The following is a 23445-nucleotide window of genomic DNA, read 5'->3' on the forward strand; positions in this document are numbered from 1 at the left end:
TATGAAAATATTTACAATTTCAGATAGCATTTAGACTGATTCTAAGAAGAAGAAAAGATAAGTTTCTGTGGTACAACACTTTCTGTGTAGATTTAGAAACAAAAGAGATTGTAACGAGTCTCTGTTTCTCTTGTATAAGATTATTTGTAATCGAACTTTGTGCCTCCTCTCAGACAATAGTTCAATATAGAATTTATCCATTTCTTGCTTAGTCTCAGATCTAATGTTTCTTCTGCAATATGTAAGTGCCATTTGGCTATTTTCTTAAATAAAAAGTTTTTTTTGTCAAAATAATAATATTTACTGATAATGTAATATGGGATTGTCTAAAACGAGCTCAACCATTATGTGCTTATTAAATGAGCCACATTTATATAGACCATTAGATTTTATTAGATGAAAATCAAACGCTAATATAAAACAAGAGCAATGATAGACTCTAATAAATATAGAATATCTTATTATATAAATAAATACTTTAAATAGCAATACTTTAATAAACAATACTTTAAATGGCAACAAAATCTTTTATTCTTAAATAACTAAATATAAAATATATAAATATAAAATATATGAGTATTTTTTATTTAATAAAATTAATTATTATGCAAAACTTTTTTATAATATTAAAAAATTATATTAAAATAATATTTTAAATAGTAACATAAAACTATAAAATCATTAAAAATTTATTTTATATTACTTGATAAATAATTAGATTATTATATTCAAAATTTATTAACTAACTACTTTTATTAAAGATATTATTATATAATATGATTTTTTATAAAAATATTTTTAAAAAATAATTTATTTAAAATATTATATATAATACATGAAAATATTATTTTTTTTATTTTTTTATTTTTTTTAGAAAAACAAAATAAATAATATAATTTTAAATACATACCTAAATAAAAAAGTTAATATTTTCATGTATTATATATAACGTTTTAAATAAATTTTACTTTTACAAATATTTTGATAAAAAATTATATTATATAATAATATATTTAACAAAGTAATTAGTTAATAAATTTTAAATATAATAAACTAATTATTTGTCAAGTAATATAAAATAAATTTTATTTATTTTATATTTTTATATTGTAATTTAAAATATCATTTTAATATTATAAAAAAAATTATATATAATAATTAATCTTAATGAATAAAAAAATTTATATTTTTTGTATTTATATTTTATATTTTTTAAAATAAAATTTTTTTATCTTTATATAATAAAATAAGTGACCATCTTCTTATATATATATATATATATATATATATATATATATATATATATATATTAGGGGTGGTAAAACCGGTCGAATTCGTCGGGCCGACCCATCGAACTCGCTAAAAAATGTGGATTGGGTTAGAATTTGAAACCTATCAAATTAAAAAAATTCGCTAAATTATGTATATATGTTCTAACTTCTAATTATGTGATTTTATTTATTTTATTTTATAATTTCGTATATATGTTCAAATTATGTGACTTATTTTTTAAAATAAAGATGGTTCTATTGATAAATATTATTTTAAGCAAATTTATTGAAGTTAAAAATTTTAAAAATAATAATAAAAAATTATATTATAATTTGACTATTTTTTATTTGTAATTAATTGTTTAATTATTATTTTTTAGTTAATTTTAATTAATTTTATTTTTCAAAAAAAAAAGTCAAACGACTGGCATTTTGTACCAACTTTAGTTGGTGGAGCGGGCTGGTCCGTCCCGCTTAAGGTGCAGGCCTAGGTGAGGCGGGGCGGGTTGGGGCGAGCCGGCCCGCATTGCCACCCCTAATATATATATATATAGGGGTGGCACGCGGGGAAGCCCGCCCCTCCCCGCCTAGTGAGGCGGTCCAAAAATCCTAGCCCTCCCCACCTAACGGCAGGCATAGTCCGTCAAATATCCTCTTTTTTTTTTTACTTTTAACTATTAAATAATATATATAAAGGCATAAAAAAATCTCTCCTATTTTTTACTTTTAACTATTATAATTTCTAAAAGTTATAAACAAATTATAATTTTTATATTCACAATATTAAAGTCTTTGTAATTATAAATATCTAATAAATATAAATATAAACCAAGTTTTCATCCAAAACATAATTATAAATATTGTTCCCAAAGCAAAATAAACATAATCTAAAACATAATTATAAATATTGTCTCTAAAACAAAATAAATATAATCCAAAACACACAATTTTCATCTTCATTCTCTTGTAAGTTAGGTTGGGGGAAGTTGGATTTTGGCAAAAAAAATTGTAAAAATACCTCTTGCTAAAAATAATAAGCCCGACCCGTCCCGCCAAAATCCGTGGTTTAAGCGGTGCAAGTTAGGCGGTCCCAATTTTTCAGTCCAACCCGCTTTTTTTTTGCAGGTTACGCGGGCCGACCCGACGGGTTTAGGCCTGTTTGCCACCCCTATATATATATACTATTTAGTAATTTTTTATATATTAAATAATTATAATTATATAATAACATTAAAATCAGAAAACATATTAAATCTATTACAGTATAACTATTTAAAATATCATTTTTATATAATCTTTTAATATTATAAAAAAATTATGCATAAGAATTTTGTGGGTTTGGCAAATTTTTTTAATTTGACCGGTTTCAAATCTTATCCAACCCACCTTTTTTAGCGACCCGCCGAACTCGACCCGTTTTGCCATCCCTAACATATACTAAGAAAATTATCACATATTTTACTATATAAAGGTAGAAATTTTTTGTTCTAAAAAATATAAATTAAATAAATACAAAAATATAATTTTTTTATTCATTAAGATTAATTATTATGCAAATTTTTTATAATATTAAAATAATATTTTAAACTATAATATAAAAATATAAAATAATTAAAATTTATTTTATATTATTTGACAAATAATTAGATTATTATATTTAAAATTTATTAACTAATTACTTTAATAAATATATTATTATATTATATAATTTTTTATCAAAATATTTGTAAAATTAAAATTTGTTTAAAAAGTTATATAAAATACATGAAAATATTAACTTTTTTATTTAGGTATGTATTTAAAATTATATTATTTATTATGTTTTTTTAAAAAAATTGAAAAAAATAAAAAAGTTAATATTTTCATATATTATATATAATATTTTAAATAATTATATTTTTAAAATATTTTTATAAAAAATTATATTATATAATAATATATTTAATAAACTTAATTAGTTAATAAATTTTAAATATAATAATCTAATTATTTTTCAAGTAATATAAAATAAAATTTTAATTATTTTATATTTTTATGTTAGTTATAGTTTAAAATATTATTTTAATATAATTTTTTAATATTATAAATTTTTTTTGCAATAATTAATTTTAATAAATAAAAAATACTCATATATTTTATATTTAATTATTTAAGAATAAAAGATTTTGTTGTCGTTTAAAGTATTGTGTATTAAAGTATTACCATTTAAAGCATTTATTTATGTAGTCACCAAAAAAGTATTTATTTATGTACTAGGATATTCTATATTTATTAGAGTCCATCAATGTTTTTGTTTTATATTAGCCTTTGATTTTCATCTAATAAAATCTAATGACCTATATAAGTGTGGCTCATTCAATAAGCACATAATAGTTGAGCTCGTTTTAGACATATCCATGTAATATTATTATTATTATTATTACAAGGATGAATGTACATGATTATCATGTACCGGTGATTCATATATAAAAGTCATCTTTATGCAAAAATCAGTTTTGTTCTTGAAGCTTCTTCATTAAAGCTGATTCTAGTGCATGAACAGATCAAGGGTACAATCTATATAGACTTTTTACATATATTGTAGTTGCTTTCACGACACCGTCCTTTTTCGTTTAATCATGCTTGAGGAATCTCACGCTATTTATTGTGTTGTCAACATTGCCCATTTCATTTCTTTCTTTTATAATTATATATAGCACTTGTGTTATTGTTTTATGCATTATAATAATCATGTTTAATTTCACTATAGTCTACAAGCAATATGTAGCTTCTTATTTATTCCTATTGTATCTATCAGAATCGGAATCAAATCTTAGCTAGCTTCCATGCATGTTTCATATTTAGTAATCATGATGATGGCATGTATAGGGATATGATAGTCTTCACATTATTCTATTATACATGATGAAAATTTTGGCAAATTTTTTTATATGATTCGTTTAGGGTGAAATACCAAAAAATGGGAATTGTTGGTGATTCCAAAAATATAGAATTTGTGGAAAGCGAATTGTTAAAAGTAAATTCGTCAGGGTAAATTGTCAATTTTTTTCTTTGTTGAACAAATTGTATTGTTTATTTTTTATATTTTAAAAATATAATTCACTTGGAGAGAATTATTTTTGAGCAATGCTAGGGGGCCAGCAATTTTTGTGATTGTTAGCCATCAACTAGCCATCAATGATGATTTGATGGTGTGAGATTGGTGTGAGATTTCATCCAATGGTTCACCTTCTTCTGCTGGTTATATGCTGGCCAAAATTCAATAAAACTGCTGGCCCTCTAGACTTTTCCTTATCTTTTTATGATTTTTTAATTTTTTAAAAATACAATACACCAAAGACGAATTCTAAATACTATATTTCAGTAAATAACAATATTATACTATTCTTCTAAAAATTACCAAACCCATAAGTATATACAAATTAAAAAGTGGAAAATCTTAGCTAGTTGGAGAGCATAGATGAATATGATATTCATCTCTAAGTCTAGTTTCTCATGGCAATAATCAAAATGTTAGTTAAAATATTTTATTTTTGAATCTAGGTTCGGTAGATTATGTTAAAGTCAAAAGGGGAGGAAAAAACACTCTGGAAAACACTAAATTGCTAGAAATTGAACTTTATTGCTTTTTTTTTTTTTGTCAAAACAAATTATTAGCACTTTTCTTAACCTTTTATATGAATAAGTAGTGATCTGAATCAGATCCCAATACTTTGACTTTTTTAATAACAATAAATTTTTAACAAAGTTTCTGGTATGCAATTAATGCAGCATCATTCAGAAAACTTTACTTATGTAAAGAAGAATGGAAACATCAAACATGCCCCAGAAACAAAGTGAAAATATAGAGAGTTTGGTAAACTGTATCTGTCAAAAAATTGAATATATTGATTTCATAAATAAAGTCAGCAAGCAGAATAATAAGCGGAGTGGTGGTTATGTCCTTGTGCAAGTTAGCATGCAAAGTTGTTGGAGATAATAACAGCTTTAATCTGTCATTAAATAATTTAGTTATTAATATATAGGAATCAACATGCTATATGTATATAAAAAATTAGTCAACTCATCAGTTATGGATATAAATTATATATCAAAATATAAAAAATATATTAAAAATAAATTAAATAATATATATATTTATACATAAATATATTTATTTTCTGATTTTCAAAGAACTCATGAACTTTAAAGAGAGATAAAGCACTACTTATTTTCTCTTTTTATTAAAGTTGTTTTTGTATTATTACACCGAATTTTTATATAATTTTGTAATGGTATTATCTTCTTTATCCTACTGTGAGGTCATCGTGGCCCAAACATTCCAATTCAATGAATAAAAGTCTATTTGACTTTGAAAAAAAAATGTTTTAATATCTATGTGACTTAGGTTAATTAGTATAGAGACCAATATATATGAATCATGTGGTGAAGTATAGAAATGGATCCTCTTTAATGAAAAAAATACTTTAGAGAATAAAATATGATTTTTTATTTTTAATTTTATAAATAAGATTAAAATTAAATAAAAAATAATAAAAGATTAAATTAAACACTTGACACTATTCAATTTTTTTTTTATTGGATTCACTTCCGTCAAGTATTGATTACAACATATAGAAAGAGTTAACAAAGGTATGTAATGACACTAATTAAGGTTATTAGTTAATATTGTAAGTGACACTCATTTATCAATAAAATTAAATTACACTCTAATTAATATCTTTTACTGTTTAAATAATTATACAATACTTAGTACCTCCGATATAAAAGTTATATGATACTTTTGATAGGGGGAGAGATCAGACCATATCAAAATGGGTAACATAAAAAAGTTGAAAGATATTGTGTCTGTACAAATATTATTTAATATAATGTAATGTGACCAATTAAAAAAAAGGAGAAAAATTGATCAAGTGGCATTCATATGCATGAGACACATTTTTCACTTTTTCTTATACACAGAATCCATGCAAGTCTCTGCATATGTAGGCTTTCTCTCCCTCTCTGTATGTGATGTTTTTTTTTTCAGTTTATTTTAATTTGCTTTGATAGATAAACTCATATTTGTATGCTTTTGGCCTAAGTGTCACCTATAGTTTAAAAAATGTCACTATCTTAATTATTTTGTTAGAATAATGCTATCGAAACAATAACACAAAAACATCTTATTTAATTTAACATATATAGTTTTATATATATAACGTCTATAGTTATATGTTTATTACATTATCGAAAATTATATATTTATTTCAGTAATAATTAATGAATACAAAATTAAAAAATTTAAGTTATTTTAGGTTTATTTCATTATTTTCAAACATTTTTATTGTTTTGTTTTTAGTCCTCTGATCCGTGTACGAGCATGTGAAGCATAAAAATACAGAGCTAGCTCAATAAATAAATTAAAAGAAGAGAGAGATCAAGAAAATTTTTAAGCATATTTATTAAAAATAGATGAACATTTAAGCATCGTATATACAATTGTATTCGATAAGACATTAGTCCTTCATCATCTAATCCAGATGACCAACCCTAATAAAGATAGACTTTATTCATTGATGCATGTTTGCATTAACCCTAGTAATTAAGTTATATAAAAAAATCAATTAAAAGCAAAATAACGGACTTTTTTTGAAATAAAATTAAAAAGTTTTAATTTAAAAAAAAAAAACTTAATCCATCTTTATTTTTTAAAATTCTCTTGTAGTTTTAGGAGAAATTTGTTCAATTCCTCAACGAACTTTAATTTTTTGGACGTATAGTTCGTCTAACTCCTTAACAAATTTTACATAACTCGCCCACTTAAAAATAACTAAACACAGTTGTATAAATAATAAAATAATACTTTTTTTATTTTGTAAATAAAAGTATCATATACCTCTATAAATATTTATAATAAATTTTTCTCACTTCTTAGGTGTGTTACTAACTATTGACATATACGATAAAAAATTTTACACATACTCTTAACAATTTTTTATTTTATTTATTATGTTTACCTTATTCTTCTATTTAATACTATATTTAAATATTTATGACACTATAAAAATATTAATGAATATAATAAAATACATACTCATTAATATTAATATTAATAATAGATTAAAATCTCATCTTGATCCCTAATAATTTCACGATATATCTTTTCGCCCTTACGAAAGCATAATTCCATAGCAAGATCTCTATCCATTACTTCCGTCAGATATTTTGGCCTTTCTGTCAAAGTCTAACAGGAGGAGTATAATCCCAACCCGACCCCTAATCATGACTAACATATACCACCATTCTCTGCATTATCTCTTTCTCCTCTCTATCATTTTTGGCCACCATCATCACCAACATCCACCACCATTTTTTGTTTTCGCTGCACTATTTCACCGCCATCATTCTTCTTTTTAACCGAACCAAAACCACGAAGTCATATTTCTCCCACTATTTCTCTGTTCACCATCAACAATCTCAGTGCTGTCACGGCTACTCTCTCCCTTTTTTTTTTCTCCTTATCCTCGTAATTCCTTTCTCACTTACTTGCCTTTGTCTCTATTTGATTTCACACTAAATTTCAAATCTGCATCCCAATTAGATAATTTTATATCAAATAAATTAAAACATCAACGCCCCCATAATCACCAAATCATTTTTCACATAAAAATTAATACTTTTAGGTAAATATCTATACTCAATTATCAAAACTCAGAAAAGGACAACTCGTAAGACCATATTCCAAACCAAATTCAAGTATTTAAACAGATAAAATTACTCAATTGAAAAGAGGTAACAGTGAGTCGAAGTAGGTAACAGTGGTTTAGTGCAGCAAGAACAGACATTGGTGGTGGAAGTTGGTGATGATGGTGGCCGAAAATGATTTCAAAAAAAAGGAGAGAAGAAAGTTGGCTTGGTGGTATTCTAATTCACACAAAAGAGGAGAGGAGAAAAGAAAAGAAGAAGATAGAGGAATTTGTTCGATTAAATTATTGGCTCTAGATGGAGACATTAATAAAGAGGGCAAAAGGTCTCACAGAATTAATTATTAGGGATCGTGATAGGATTATGCTTTTGTTAAGGGACGGAAAGAGATTTTGTGGGATCGGAATGAGGTTTTACTTTTTTTTTACTTCACTCGTTAATATCTTTATGGTCTAATAAATATTATTTATTTTAAATTTAATTAATACTAATGTACCAATAGTAATGAATATATATTTTATTATACTCATTAATATTTTTTATAATATAATAAATATTTAAATATAGTGTTAAATAGATGAATAAGGATAAATATAATAAAAAAATAAAAAATGATTGAAAGTACAATGTAAAAAATTTTATAATATATGTCAATGATCAACAGTACACATATAAAATAATAAGAAAAATTATTATAAATATCTAATAGAGATATATGATCTTTTATTTATAAAAAATATTATCTTATTATTTATAACGTGAGTTTAATTTTTTTTAAATAGACGAATGTGATAAAATTTGCTGAGGAGTTAGACAAATTTCGTCTAAAATATAAAGTTCGTCGAGAATTAAACAAACTTCATCCAAAATATTAGAACTTGTCGAAGACTTGAGTGATGTTCTTCTAAAATTAAAAAAATTAAAAAAAAATAGATTACTTTTTTTTTAAATTAATTTTTTTATTTAATTTCGAAAAAAATTCCCAAAATAACGTATGTTTAGTAATAAGATATAATAGGTTAGTGTGGAATAGGACCACAAGTCCACAACTATGTCACATTTTAAGTCACGCTTAATCCAATGATAACATGATGTAATTAAATCTTATTATATTCCTTATAAAACTCAACATATATAATCATCACTCTTTTGATGATGTGACACAGAGTGTGCCTCAAGGTCTTGCATAAATTAAATAATGTGTAGTACTATAAAGCTATAATAATCTTATAGTAGAGTTTGGGTGCTTTCCTTGATCGAGTTAATTGGACAACACAACATCAACCGTATATGTTTATTACACTTTCTCTTAATATTTCAAAGTGGTCCAAATTTTTATTCAAGGACTAGTTAGGTTTCTTATGGGCACCACTTGAACGAATTTATCGACTTTCATGATCTTGTCGGTAAGTTACCTTGCTTAACCTAAAAAAAAAAAGAAGGCTTTAATTTCTCACTATAATTTGTTTGCCATCCACTTATTGGGTCTAATTTATTTTCGGTAGATTTTATCTCAAGAAAATATTAAATATATTTTGTTTATCATATCTCATTTGAAATGGCTGTTTTGTCCTAAAATTATTTGCGCTAGTAACTTAATTTGATAGAAAATATCACATAAATAATTATATCTCTAATATATTTATATAAAAGAATTTTTTATTTGCATGAATTTTGTATATTTTTTATTATAAAAATTTTAATATTATATCATAGAATTATTTTTTCTAAAAATTTAAATTAATAAGAAGTGTTAAGATTCCAATAGCAAGAATTCTTAAGAATAAAAAATGAGAGAAAGAGTAAAAAGAGATGAATACTGAAGTGATTGAAAATGTGTGTATTATTAACTATCTGTGATTCTCCTCCTCTTTGAATGAGAAAGCCTTGAGCTATATATACAGATGACTTCTCACACTCTCTCATAACAACTAACTATAACAAAATATTAAATGAGAAAAAAGATCTAACCACTATTAAAAGAATCTGTTTTGTTGTTTTTATCTGTTTTCACATTATTCTTCTTCGCCCCTCCCCCAAGTTCAAGGGAAGTTTAGAAGTAACCTTGAGCTTGCTTCGAAATATATAAAACACAATAGGGGATAATGATTTAGTGTAAATGTCTGAAACTTGTTCCACACCATGAACATGAATAATGTGAAGCTTGTGTTGAGTGACCCGATCACGAAAAAATTCAAGTTGAGTTCGAAATGCTTGGTGCGATGATGCAAAATTGACTGACAATTAGACAACACTTGCATTGTCACAAAAATAAAAAAATAGTAGGGACACCAGAAGGCTTGAAATGGAGTTCAAAGAGGAGGTTTTGTAGTCACATTATCTTAGTGGTTGCATCTACTAATGCCTTAAATTCTGCTTCTGTACTCGAATAGTTCACACTATGTTACTTCTTGTTAGATGGTGCAATCGTTAGTTTAGAATTTTTCAAAAGAATTTTATTGCAAGTATAATTCTAAATCAACAAATGACCCGTATCAGAATTTAAAAAATTGTCACAAATTCAATTTAATAAAAACAAGAAGTTTTAAATCCTGGATTATCTCTCAAAGAAATTGCAATGAGGTGTGCATATCAATGGTTATAATGAAAAAGAGTTGTGATAGCAAAAGACAAGAAATAATTAAATTACAAGAAAGTAAAGAACAAACAAAAAAATTCAAGTGCTAAAAGATATTTTGTCAAGGATTGAGAATTAATATTCTCTATCTAAATCATTGACCACAAACATGGTAATTAAGAAGAGTTAATTCCACTTCGTCATCCCCAAGTATCGGGAAAAAGTCAAATATGCATAATTGATCTTAATTCACAAGTCCTAGCCAACTCGCTAATTTGACTTAGTAAAGACTAGAGTCAGTGAAAACAAAACCAACTAGCAACCCTAAATTACCAATTAACATTGGACATCAATGACTCAAGGTTACTTAAGTCCTCAATTTCAAGCTAAGAATGCAAAATTCTACTCTAAAACTAAGAAATGCATTTTATAAAAACACTCGAAATGCATATAAGAAAAACATGGTAAATTACAAGAATTATAAAATCTATAACTAACCAAAGTAAGAAAGCAATAATAACAACTTAAGCAAACATCAATGAACATGAAAATATAAAATTGCATTAAAGAAAAATGAAATTCAAACAAGTGTTCATAAACTAAAATTGACAAAATAAAAAAAACTAACAAGTAAAATTAGGCAAATTAAGATTCTAGAATATGAAAATATAAAGGAAACTATACTAAAACAAAAATTAAAACCTAAATTTAAGAAGAAACTAAACTGAAAACTCTAAATTTTAGAGAGAAGTTGAAACTTCTCTCTCTAGAAATGACCTAAAACATCATCCTAATCTACTACTATTATATTGCTTTCTACCCTATTTGATTGATCCCCTTGTAATAATGTAACATCCTACCTTTTAGCACCTCATGACCATACTAAAAGTTTAAGGGCTACTTACCTCTATTTCTTTAGTTTCCTACTATATTTATTTAATGTTGAGCCTTTACACGTTAATTTGTCGATAGTTTTTAAGAAAAACGAAATTCCTTTTATTTTGATATATACCTCAAACTCAACTATGTCCGATAAATACATACTCACATAATTACTATTAATACATAATAACTATTCATGCAAGACTCAAAAATAAACCTACCCCTCTGTAAAAATGCAACACTTTAAAATACCAAGGGCGAGGGAAAAATAAAATCTAAGAATAAGCCAAACACAAAAAATGCAAATACATATGTACGCAAAACTTGGTAGTTCAGTCGCGGCTCCGCGTCAAGGGTTCTTGAACCTGTTGCTGAAACAGAAGATCTGTAGGGGGTGAGAACGTCGTCCTCACATGTTCTCAGTAAGGATAACAAATGCCGTAAAAATATACAGAATAATATACAAATAGTTAACTCATAACCCAAAAACAGTTTTCTTTATTAAACCCTTGAAATCCTTCCTAAGTCTTACTTAAAGTCGGATAAACCCCTTTCCTTAAACCACATTACTTAAACAAAATCTCCGTCATAATAACAATTCCTCATCCTTAAACAATATTCCTCAATTGTCGCAATATCTAAATAAGCCAGCATCACAAATAATATACCTAAACTCAATCCACAAACATCAGCCCCTACCACATTATTAAGTCCACAACACATGTAGAGTGTCTAGTCAAGTACACAAGCAAGACACCAAGACAGCAGCACAATCACAAATAAACAAGATAAACAACCACAATCAAATGCAAATACGTAAACAATATGATGCATGTCTGTCTTAAGCAGGCCATAAGCTCACACGTCGGTTGTCTATCCGCAGCCCGACGTTACTCGGGGCGAACCCCAAATGTGGTTCCTTTACCGTGTCAGTCAGGCATAATTATCATCATGGGCGAATCCATGTCAGTTAGGATATCTTGGCATCACGGTAAGAACAGGCTATCAGTTAGGCGAACCTTCCCGCATCAGCAACCTTAGGCTATCAGTTAGGGGGCACTTTCGCATTAGCAACCATAGGCTATCAGTTAGGCGGACACTCCCCCTTTAGCAATCTCAGGCTATCAATTAGGCGGGCACTTCCGCATTAGCACTTTGGCACAAAAGTTCATTTAACATACGCTTTTCAAGCATCTAACATATTCATTATCTATTTCCTCCATTAGTTCTCATTTTCTTTCTTTTTATTATTCCTCCACATCACCGATTACATACCCACACCTCCGCATCACCTATATTATTAAACGTACCTCCGCATCACCGCTTAATTACACATATCTCCGCATCACCAAATAATCAATCACACCTATTCCTCATCATACTAATACCAAAATCCATTACTATCCACTTCCACAACTATAAATTCCAGCATCAAACTCAATCTCAACTCAAACCCAATTCATAAACTTAATTCACATTTCAATTTATCAAACAACACCAAATTGACCAATATTCACAATTATAATACAACTAATTCTAATCAATTAGACACACAAAACACGTATAAATTATTTTCAATTACTCAATAAATTTTTTGGCATTCTTAAATTAAAAACTGTTAATTTTAAAACAAAACTCCCTACCTTAGTATGAAGTCAAAATCAACGAAAGCTCTGGAGAAGCTTTTTGACCGAGCCTTTGAAAAAAAAGAGAGAGAGACCAAAGCTTTTCTTGTGGAAACCATGGCCTTCACCAAGACTTTCAGTTTCGATTTCTTAAAATCTGTAACTCCAATAAAAAATCTAATCCGGTAAAAGTATTTGTATCCTCTTCCTCTACACGTTGGTGTTACTTTTGTCTGGTAGAAGTTAACGGTGACGTAACTCATCTTCCCCTTGAGTTTGGCCAATTGGAGTTCTAGGAGGTACAGGCAATTTCTGACACTTATTGCCTCAAATGCTTAAAAAATGAGTTGGATTGAGCCAAAATTGGACTTAAAATCACGATCTACGTGTTCACTTAAGTGAATTACGTGCCGTTACTCGTGCGTGCGTATCTGCCATGCGTATGCACAACTGGACAGATTTTCAAAATTTTATTTCTTCATGATTTTTCAATTTTTGCATGCTTTTTTTCTCCATTTCTTCAAGCCATTCTTACCTTCTAAACCTTAAATTACTTGAACAAATATATTAAGGCATCGAATGGGATAAAAATGAATTAAATTTAGCAATTTTAAAGCATAAAAAGTATATTTTTTTATAATTAAGCACAATTAGAAAAAATTCATAAAATATATAATTTCAATGAATAAATAAAAAATAAGTTGATATAAATTTCACTCTTTTCAACCAACATTCATAATAAAATAGGAGTTTATCACTAGACCAGGCTACCAAGTTGTCTCCAAAATAGACACGATACGCTGATGTAGAATGCCTATCATCAATGTTTGAACCCCAGTTAGTATCTGCAAAAGCATAAATGTGTAAGTTAAAAGTAAAGAATGATTTCGTAATTAGTAGACGAACCACCAGATATCTTAAAATGTATTGCATCGCTTTCCAATGGTTAATCAAAGGATTTTGCAAGAATTTGCTCAATTTATTTACTACAAAAGCAATCTCAGGCCTTGTGAGGATACAATATTATAACCCTCCCACAATTTACCGATAATGCTTAGGATCTTGATATGCCAATCTTGTTGAGATAGTTTTTAGTCACAATCATTGGAGTAGGCACAGGTTTAGCACTAAGCATCTTGTGATTGACAATAAATCTTTATTATATTTGATTTGACATAAATGATATAAACTAAAAGGTAATTGAAATGTTTCAATACCAAGAAAATAAGTGAAATTTCCTAAAATTTTCAAAGTAAAGGTGTTGTTTTGTTGATTCATCAAAGTATGGATAGCATTCTAATTATTTCCAGTCGCTAATATGTCACCAACATACACAAATACATAGATAGTAGATGGAAATGAGTGATTAACAAATAAGAAAGGATTTGATTTCGTGCTCTTAAGGCCAAATTTAGCAAAAGTGGCCGAAAGAGTAATGTACCGAACTCTTGGAGCATGGCACAAACCATAAATTGCTTTATGCAATTTGCAAACCTGAGTAGAGTCTCTATTTGTAAATCCTATCAGTGAGCTTTCCATTAAGGAAAGCATTATTAAAGTTATATTAAAGAATAGGCCACTTAATTATAACAGATTGCAAAAGTGAGAATGACCCTTAGGTGCTAGTTTGATCACAGGGCTGAAGACTTTATTAAACTCTATGTCCTGAATCTAATGGTTACCCAAAGCTACTAATCTAACTTTGTATTTCATAACTTTTTTATTTGGGTGCCTTTTAATGGCAAAAACCCATTTTGACCTAAGAATAATGTTGTTGGAAGATGGACTGACTAAACTCTATTTTTGAGTTTTGTGTAGAGCCTCTAGCTTAGCCATGTCATGGCTGATTTCCAATGAGAAAGAGAAAAGGTTATTTTGATAGCAGTAGGTGTAGTGTGTAAAAATTCAGGATCATGATTAGATGTGTTCAAAAGAGTATGAGATGCCTTGGGTATAGAGTGTTTGGATTTTGATTTTGTGATCATAGGGTGAGTATTTGTGATAGTATTATTTGTAGAACTAGAAGAAAGTTCAATCTGAATAACAGATATTGAAATAGATGGTGGAAAATAATTGGATGTCTTGGTGTCAAAAGACTCAGGAATAGAAGTAGTATGGGATATGGTTTTTGAATTTCAGGGATTTGATAGCCAAAGTGACTGAATGTGTTGATGAGGTATTAGTATTCAAAAGAGAAATAGAAGGAATAGATGAATGATCAGAGGTGTAACTTGAATTATGCTACAAATTGGAACAGAGTGTGAAGAATTCATAAATGGCATTTTTAAAGATGTATGTTTTAATTTATCATTAACAACGGTAGGTGATTAATTTGGAAATAAAGATACGTAAGGGAAGCAAGTTTCATCAAATAACACATACCTTGTTAATAATTTTGTCATTCTTTATTAAGCAGTTATACCCTTTTGCACTACAAAAAAAAACATCAAGTATCGTCGAAAAGAGGACTAAAATCTGACGATAATTAAGTTACCGTCGGATTTACCATTAGAAGAAATCGGATGGTATAAACCTCACCAATAAATGGTTACCATCGGAATACCAGCCCCAAAAAATATTTGGTTACTGGAAAATTTTTCAATGGTAATGTTGGCGCACCAATATGTTGTTTCCTGCAATATTACTCTCAGATTATTCCTTCGGTAAATCTGACGATAATGTCAATTTTTTTTAAAAAAATTCTGACACAATTTTTTATTTAAATTTATTTTTCAAACAATTAATGGTGAATTTATAAATAATAGAAACCAATTATGTAATATTAAATATTAAATGCTCAAATAAATTAAATTCTAATAAATCAAATAAATACAATGAATAATAAAACGAAGCCATAATCACTAAAGATCCAAGTAGTCGTTGTCGTCGTCATTTTTGTGGTCCTACTGAGGTGGCGCAGAAGGTTGTGCTATCTGTGTGGCACCAGCTAGACCACTACCGCCAGTAGCGCCACTGCCACCAACAGGAAAGATGCCAGTGGCGCACATCTGAGCTTGGAACACATCCATTTGAGCCTCCATCCACTAAAGCCGCTCCAGCTGCTCCCTCCACTCTAATATGAGGTAATTCATGATCGTGAAACATGCGAGAATCTCCTGATACCTCTCCCAATAATCGGTAAGCTCCTGAGCCTGCTAGTAAAGGTTGTAGGTGAGATCTTGCACCTACAACCTCAAATCAATACCTTCCTCTCGACTGGTGGTAGAGGTGGACGATGGACTCAACGTGGAGGTGTGGAGGTTGCTAGCAAAGAATGACCCCAGTCCGTATACGCAGTTCTTGTACGGTGCTGAGATGGTGGAGGGGCATCAGCTGACTCACTTCCATGAGAGGATTTTGGGTCCATGGTGTCCGTCGCTGAGCGGATGGAGGTAGCGTTGTCACCGTAGACAGAGGGGCGTAGTTGGGATAAGGGACCATGATGAATAGCTGGTCCGATAAACCTGCAACCTGTGACATCACTGGGGTACTCGGAGTAGAGGGAGAGGATCAAGAATTTTTGGGAGTACCATAAGAAACCCTCGCTCTACCACGACCACAACCAATAGCTTGATCCGCAACACTTCTACCTGTCGTCATGTCTACAAAGGGCAAAATCAACTGTAACATAGTGAATTAACATAATTCAAACAGTTTAAAACAACTTTAGAAACAATATTAAGCAATTCATTTAAATAATTTCAAGACCTTTCAAAGTTCAAATTCAACTCAATTAGTGCATCTAAGATGATTTCAAAATATTTGCGAGTTAAAAATAAGAAAACAATCGATAAAAAGCACAATAATCACTTAGGCCATTCAAGAATTGGTGCAATGTGATGGATTATACAAAAGAGGAGTTTTAGAGTATGTCAATGCATAATAACACTAATCATCTAAAAGCAAGCATTGATTTTAAAAGATTGAACCAAATTTTCATTTGGATCTCTTTGATGCATATTATCGAACACTTGGCATGCCAAATTAATCAAATAAGAAAAAATCGATACCAAGCATCAATATACAATCCCAATTCCAAATCAACAAGTACACCAGCAACAGTTAACATAAAACAAGTAGCAATCAAGCAATCCAGCAATTCCAATAGCCATATCTTAGTGAAATCAGTCGTAACACAGCGAATCAACATAATCAAACAATCCAACCACTTTCAACAATCTCAGAACCAAGTAATCTACACCTAATCTATCTTAACAACCTAAAATCCACTAAAATAAAAAATTAAATCTAACTAAACTAACTAAAACCAAACTAATGAACCAATGCTGACTAAAAAAAATTTGAAAAACAGGGTTTAATAAAAAACATGTGATGTTGGACAACAGATGAAACAAAAGAGAGGGAAGACAGGGCTTGCAATGACACTATGGACCGAGAAGCTACCGACGTTGGTCGCTGAACATTGGAGATCTCACTGGGAGACTGGGACAGGGGCTTCCGTATTCTGTTGTGTTGAAGGATGGACCCACGGAAAATTTGGGCAACGACAGCGTGATAATGGTAGGGATAACAGTGGCTTGATGGCTTGCCGGTGGTGGCTCTGTGGTACGGCATGGTAGTTTCAAGAAGGGAGATGATCAAGGGTGAAATGGAAATGAGAGAATAGAGAGAAGAAGAAGAAGGGAGGGATCTCGACGGTGGGTTGACGGTGACGGAGAAGGAGCTATGATGGTGGTGGTTTCGACGACGGCATATGGTGGTGTTGGGGAGAAGGGAGGAAACAAATGAGTGAGAGAGAAAGAGCGAGAGTGAGAGAGAGAGAGTGAAATTCGAATGAGAGGAAAGAGGGTTTGTATTTTGAATTTACTGCCCTTTAGAGTCGGATTTACTGACGAAAAAATCTGACAGTAAACCATTGCGGGTCACCAAAATGCAGCATTTTACTAAGTCTATTTACCGTCAGATTTTTTTATGGTAAATCTGACCCTAAAGGATGCGCTAATTCATTTTTGTTTCTTTCCAAATATTACCGGCAAATTTACTGTTAGAAACCAAAATACGCCGGTAATTACTTAACCTTACGAATTTGACACCGTTACTGCCGGTAAATCCGCCACTATTTTACGATGCTAAATCTGACGGTACTCATTATTTTTTTATGTAGTGTGGCAGTTCGCGAAATTTTCAATTAGGTTCCTATACTTTTTTTCCTTTTAATTAGGTCCCCATAAGTTATTTTTTTTCAATTAAATCCCTACCGTGACAAAAACGTCTAAAATAACAGAATATTCTCTTAAAAAAACGAATATTCTCTCTTTTAGAATAACAAAACACTCTTATATTTTTAAAATACCAAAACAACCCTTCTCACTTCAACACTCAGATATAGCTCTCTCTGTTCGCAATTTATATATAAACCCGAACAATAGTGGCGCGTGAGCTCCACCTCCTCAACGGTCTCACTCTGACACACTCTCCCTCCCTTCGCTTCCTTCTGCAACCTCTCTCTGCGGTTCTTCCCTCACCACACCACTACTCCCTCCTCTTTCTTCTTCTTCTTTTTTCTGTTTCTGTTTCACAGTAATAGGGTTTTAGGGTTAATCTTCTTCCTGCACATTTCAATGCCGGAGAAGTCCAGGAAGGTACCTTTCACGGTCTCCTCCGGCAACGTCTCCTCCAGCGGCGTCTCCTCCAGTAGCGACCTCCTTCTGCGACGTCTTCTCCAGTGACGGTCTCCTTCGGTGACGTCTCCTCCTGTGACTTCTCCTCCAGCGACGTCTCTTCCAGCGGCTTCTCTTCCAGTGAGTTTCTCTTTCGGCAGACTCACGAGTAGGTTCTTCTCTCTCTTTGCCTTTGTTCTCTTGAAAATATTTCATTCTAATCGATGGTCTTAGGCTTACCTTAGATTAGATGAACAAATTTAATTAAAATTAGTTTGAATCTCAGTATAGTAGTCAAAATGTTTCTCGTTTTTTATTCTCAGCATGTATGTGCTCTATTTTGTTGTTCAGTTTCCATAAAAGAAAAGAGGAAAACACTCTTTGTAATTATTATATTCTTGTGATTTGCTATAAAATTATATCATTGCTTTGCTTTTCTGGATGAGTTATGATTTAAGTACGACAGAATACTCTTAAAATTAACTTTTTAAGAGATTATATTTAGTTTATTGAACTATAGCAATTTCTCATGTTAGTATACTCATCTTTGTCAGGGCTTTGTCATGTTTGATCCAAATAATAGGATGTTCCTTTGCAGTACTTAGTAACTATGATTTTTGCAAGTTAATTGAGCCTGTCTTCTGTATAATTGCACAAGACCATACCACTCCTTTACTCTAGTTTGCTGAGCACAAGACACCAATTTTAATTTCTGTTCATTACAAAATTTGGCTCAAGAGTTTGAAGATCAAATTTTTAATCATGGGAGTTGAATGTTCATGAAATGATTAAGTAGTATATTTTAGTTTTTTATTGTTACCATGGGAGTTGATTGTTTATGAAATGTGTGGTATCATCTGTAGGTTTTCTTTCCATTGTTTCTTTCCTTAAGTCACTGGAGAAAGGGGCTGCCTTTTGTCTTCTTTTTTTTTACTATCCATAATTTTCTAAATTTAGATTTAAGACTAAGCACCCAGATTGTATACTTATGTATAGATGTAAAATATTGAAGGTTACTGCTTAATGTTCACTTTGTCTAGAGTGTTATCCCATATCTTTAGATATGTAAACTCAATGATGATGAATGCATGTCTTGAGTTTGCTAAATTATCTCTTTTCTGATGTTTGATGCAGCGGCCGCTATAAGAATTTTATTTCAATCTATGATCTCACCTTCACAGCTAGGTTGGCAAGTGAGTGGTGATGATCTGTGTGGACAATATTGGAAAGGCATAACATGCTCAAACAACCGAATAGATATAAAACTCTAGACTAACAAGTAAACTTCAACGGCGAAGGCTTTTCTTTTTTCTGGCCAGGGATGCTATTTATAATTTAACCGTGCTATCTTATATATATATATTGTTGAGCTTCAATTTTGTTCATGTAATAACTAATACTATGGGAAAGCAAATATGTAAAGCAGATATATTGGTTCATATCATGGCATGGAAAGAAATTGAAGGCGATTTTATTATCTTTGTGCACTGCACTAAATTACAATACATCTCCACAACAGTTTTATGTTTGCCACTTACCTGGAAAGAATGATGATTGATGACCACTCCAAACAATGTTTTTATGATGCCATTTTTCATTAGATCTTGAGGCAGAGTTCTAATGGTTTTTCATAGGCTATTCTGTTCATATTGCACTTTACACAACCCTTTTTATATCTTATCTGATTTCAATTTAGTCCTTATATTTTTTTCTTTTCAATTAGGTCCCTAAGGGTATAAAAGTAATTTCACAATTCACTAACATTTTTTTGACGTTTAACGTTAATAGGGACTAAATTGAAAAAAAATAACGTATAGGGACCCAATTAAAAGGAAAAAAAGTATAGGGACCTAATTGAAAATTTTGCGAAACTATAGGGACCAACAGAGTAATTAAACCTTTTCATTATATAGCCACAAATACAGATAGCAAGCACATCCAAATACTCTAAGGATAGAATAGTCTGGAGCATGATTGTTCATTAATTCAAATGGAGTTTTATTTGATGTAATGGAGGAAGTAAACGACTTATTATATATATTGCTGACAAAAAAGCAACATCCCAGTGAGAAATGGGAATAGACGCTCTTGCCAATATAGCTAATCAAACCTCCACTATATGTCTATGCTTATGTCCGATTCTTCCACTACGAGAAATACGCCAAGTACTGTCGAATTTAGCATCTCGAGTTACCATCGGCTTTACCGATGGATTTATGGAGGGTTTGTGATTGGATTCATTACGTCAAATAGTTACCACCGGATTAACTTTTCCGAAGATAAATTCGTGGGTAATACTTGGCAGAAAATGTGAGGAAATAGGCACGAACTTTAGCGTCAGATTTACAGCCGGTAAAATCTAACAGTAAGCCATTTTAGTTAAACGTTGTATTTTAGTAACAGCAAGGAGTTACCGTCAAATAAATTTGACAGTAAATCCAATGGTAATCATCCATAATTTGAGAGTGCGAACGTCTCTCCCCTTTCATTTCGAAAAGCCTCTCTTTCTAAACCCATCTTCTCCGTTTCTCTCTTTACCCATTCCCACCGTCGTCACCGTCCATTAACGCACCGCCGCCACTTCATCTCCCTCTATCGCCGTTAGGTTCCATGCATCTCCCTCTTATGTACATTATAATTTAAAATTTATTTACATGTTAATTTAGGGATTTAAGATTTGATTATTATATGCTAATTTAGGATTTAGGGTAACTTAATGTAGAATTTGCGTTTTGGTTATCATATGGTAATTTAGGTTTTATTCGTATTTGTTATTAGTTATTATAAAATATGATTTGTGTTGATTATGTTAGATTTGTGTTAATTATTCTGATTATGAAAATTGGTTTGATGATGAAGAAATTAAAATAAATTATATGATTTAGTGTTTGTTTATTTTACAAAGTTAGATTGCTTTAAATATCTATTAAATGTATCGTGCATTTGAGTTGATTAGTAAAAATAGTTGAAGCCTCTTAGTGGGTGGATTAAGATTTCAACCCTTATATGCTGGTTTGGATGGAACTCTTGAGTGGTAAAAAAATCTAAATTTTAGGGAAGACTTTGTCAAAATTTTTATTAATATGCTATCAAAAGTCTTAAAATTATGTTTAGGGTTGATAGATATTTGTATTAATTGTGACATGAATTGGTTCCTCCTTTAAATTCTTATTTTAAGTGTTTTGAGTTATTTATTATAATTATCTTTTCTCATATTTGTTATAATTATTTATTATTTCTTGGGTTTTTACATATGTTACTATTTATCAGTGTTTGTTATGTTATTAATACGTTTACTGTATTAAGTGTATTAATATATTTAGAGTTAGTGAATTTAATTGTCTTTTGATTAGTGTTAGTAATATATTCGTTGTGCAGACATGACTACCGGTAACAGAGGCAGGTCAAGTGGGTGGGCTTCCACCAAATCCCCAATGATTGCCCAGTCATCGCCCTCTACCCTGACTACCCCGTTGACCCTTATGATGTCAGCAAACCAGAAATTTATCATGGTCCCAAATCCAAACTATGTGCCTCCTTCTGTTACGTCCCATGCAAATCCAGCGATGTCAGAGTCTGTGGTGGGTGATTCCTCCAGTGCCCCGAGCAAAATGTCCATCCACCACCGCCTGTTATCCGGTTGAGGATTTGACCCGATGGCATGCAGGCGTGAGTACATACAATTTTGTAATCTTACGTTTGTTAATCTTTATTTTATGTGTTTCTGTGTGTTTGTTAATGTTAGATTTTTTCTCTGCTAGGTTCGTACCAAACTCCAATACTTGCACACAGTAGATTTTCAATGTCATTAAGTTGATGTACGACTAACCGTGGCTAACCTACACATATATCTCAGTTGAAACCAAAGATCGATGGTTTCAGAAGTGGAGGGTAAGAACCCAATAAAGTTGAAATAATTAACTTTATTTGAACTCTATTTTATTTTGGCGGAGTATAATCTCGTGATCAAGAAGATCTACGACCACCAGATAGCTAAATGTTTTCAGCAGATGATGAGCGACGTTCGTAAGGGGTGCGACAACTTAACGTCATGGATCTGTCCAGCCATCAAAAAAGACCTGGAGGCCTATTTTACTCATAACGATGGGTTCAAGCATCATGGTCTAACGAAAGTCGCTAATAGGGCTTCGCCCAAGTTGTCAAAGTATACGGGTGGGTCAACGATGTTCATGAAGACGAAGAGTAGATTGGTAGGAATTTTATCATTGTTTAATGTTTCAGTAATTACTTGAATTAGTTGTTTAATTTTTTCATTTATTTTATTGGTTAATATATTATTTTGTAATCTAAGTCGTTGGACTGTGAGGCGACAATGGCGGAAACCTTCAAGTATACCCATACTTTGAAGGCCAACAAGGAGATTTACTGACAAGCGGTCATCGGCCCATTATGTTAGTTGAAATTAATCCTAAGTTTCAAATTTATATATTTGGTTTAAAGGAAATTATTTAATTGTTATCCTAATCATGAAGTGTGTGACACAGGAGGATTACACGTAGAGATTGGAGGTCGGGACCCATCAATCTCAGCCGCCTGATAAACCTCGTTTTGACGGTTTATCTTGCATTGATTTTAAGAGATTTTAATACCTTTTACCCTCATTTATCCATTGAATTAGCATAGTTTTGCGATTGTCTCCTTATTTGTGCTTAGATGTGAAAACATGCTTTTTAGGACTTAAAATAGCTAAATCTAATTCTCCTTGATTCCATTAGATGCCTTGATATGTTTGTTAGTGATTTCAGATTGAAAAGGCTAGG

At 30.3% G+C, this 23445-nt stretch overlaps 1 long non-coding RNA gene across 1 annotated transcript; it reads left to right on the forward strand.

Annotated features, from left to right (window-relative positions):
* The first annotated feature begins 18375 nt into the window (after window positions 1–18375).
* Window positions 18376–20141, forward strand: LOC140184575 (uncharacterized). The gene is made up of 2 exons (XR_011881645.1): window positions 18376–18833; window positions 19799–20141. It is a non-coding gene; the product is annotated as an uncharacterized lncRNA (long non-coding RNA).
* Window positions 20142–23445: the final 3304 nt, after the last annotated feature.

This window comes from Arachis hypogaea, chromosome 5, assembly GCF_003086295.3.
Source record: "Arachis hypogaea cultivar Tifrunner chromosome 5, arahy.Tifrunner.gnm2.J5K5, whole genome shotgun sequence".
Lineage (NCBI taxonomy): Eukaryota > Viridiplantae > Streptophyta > Magnoliopsida > Fabales > Fabaceae > Arachis > Arachis hypogaea.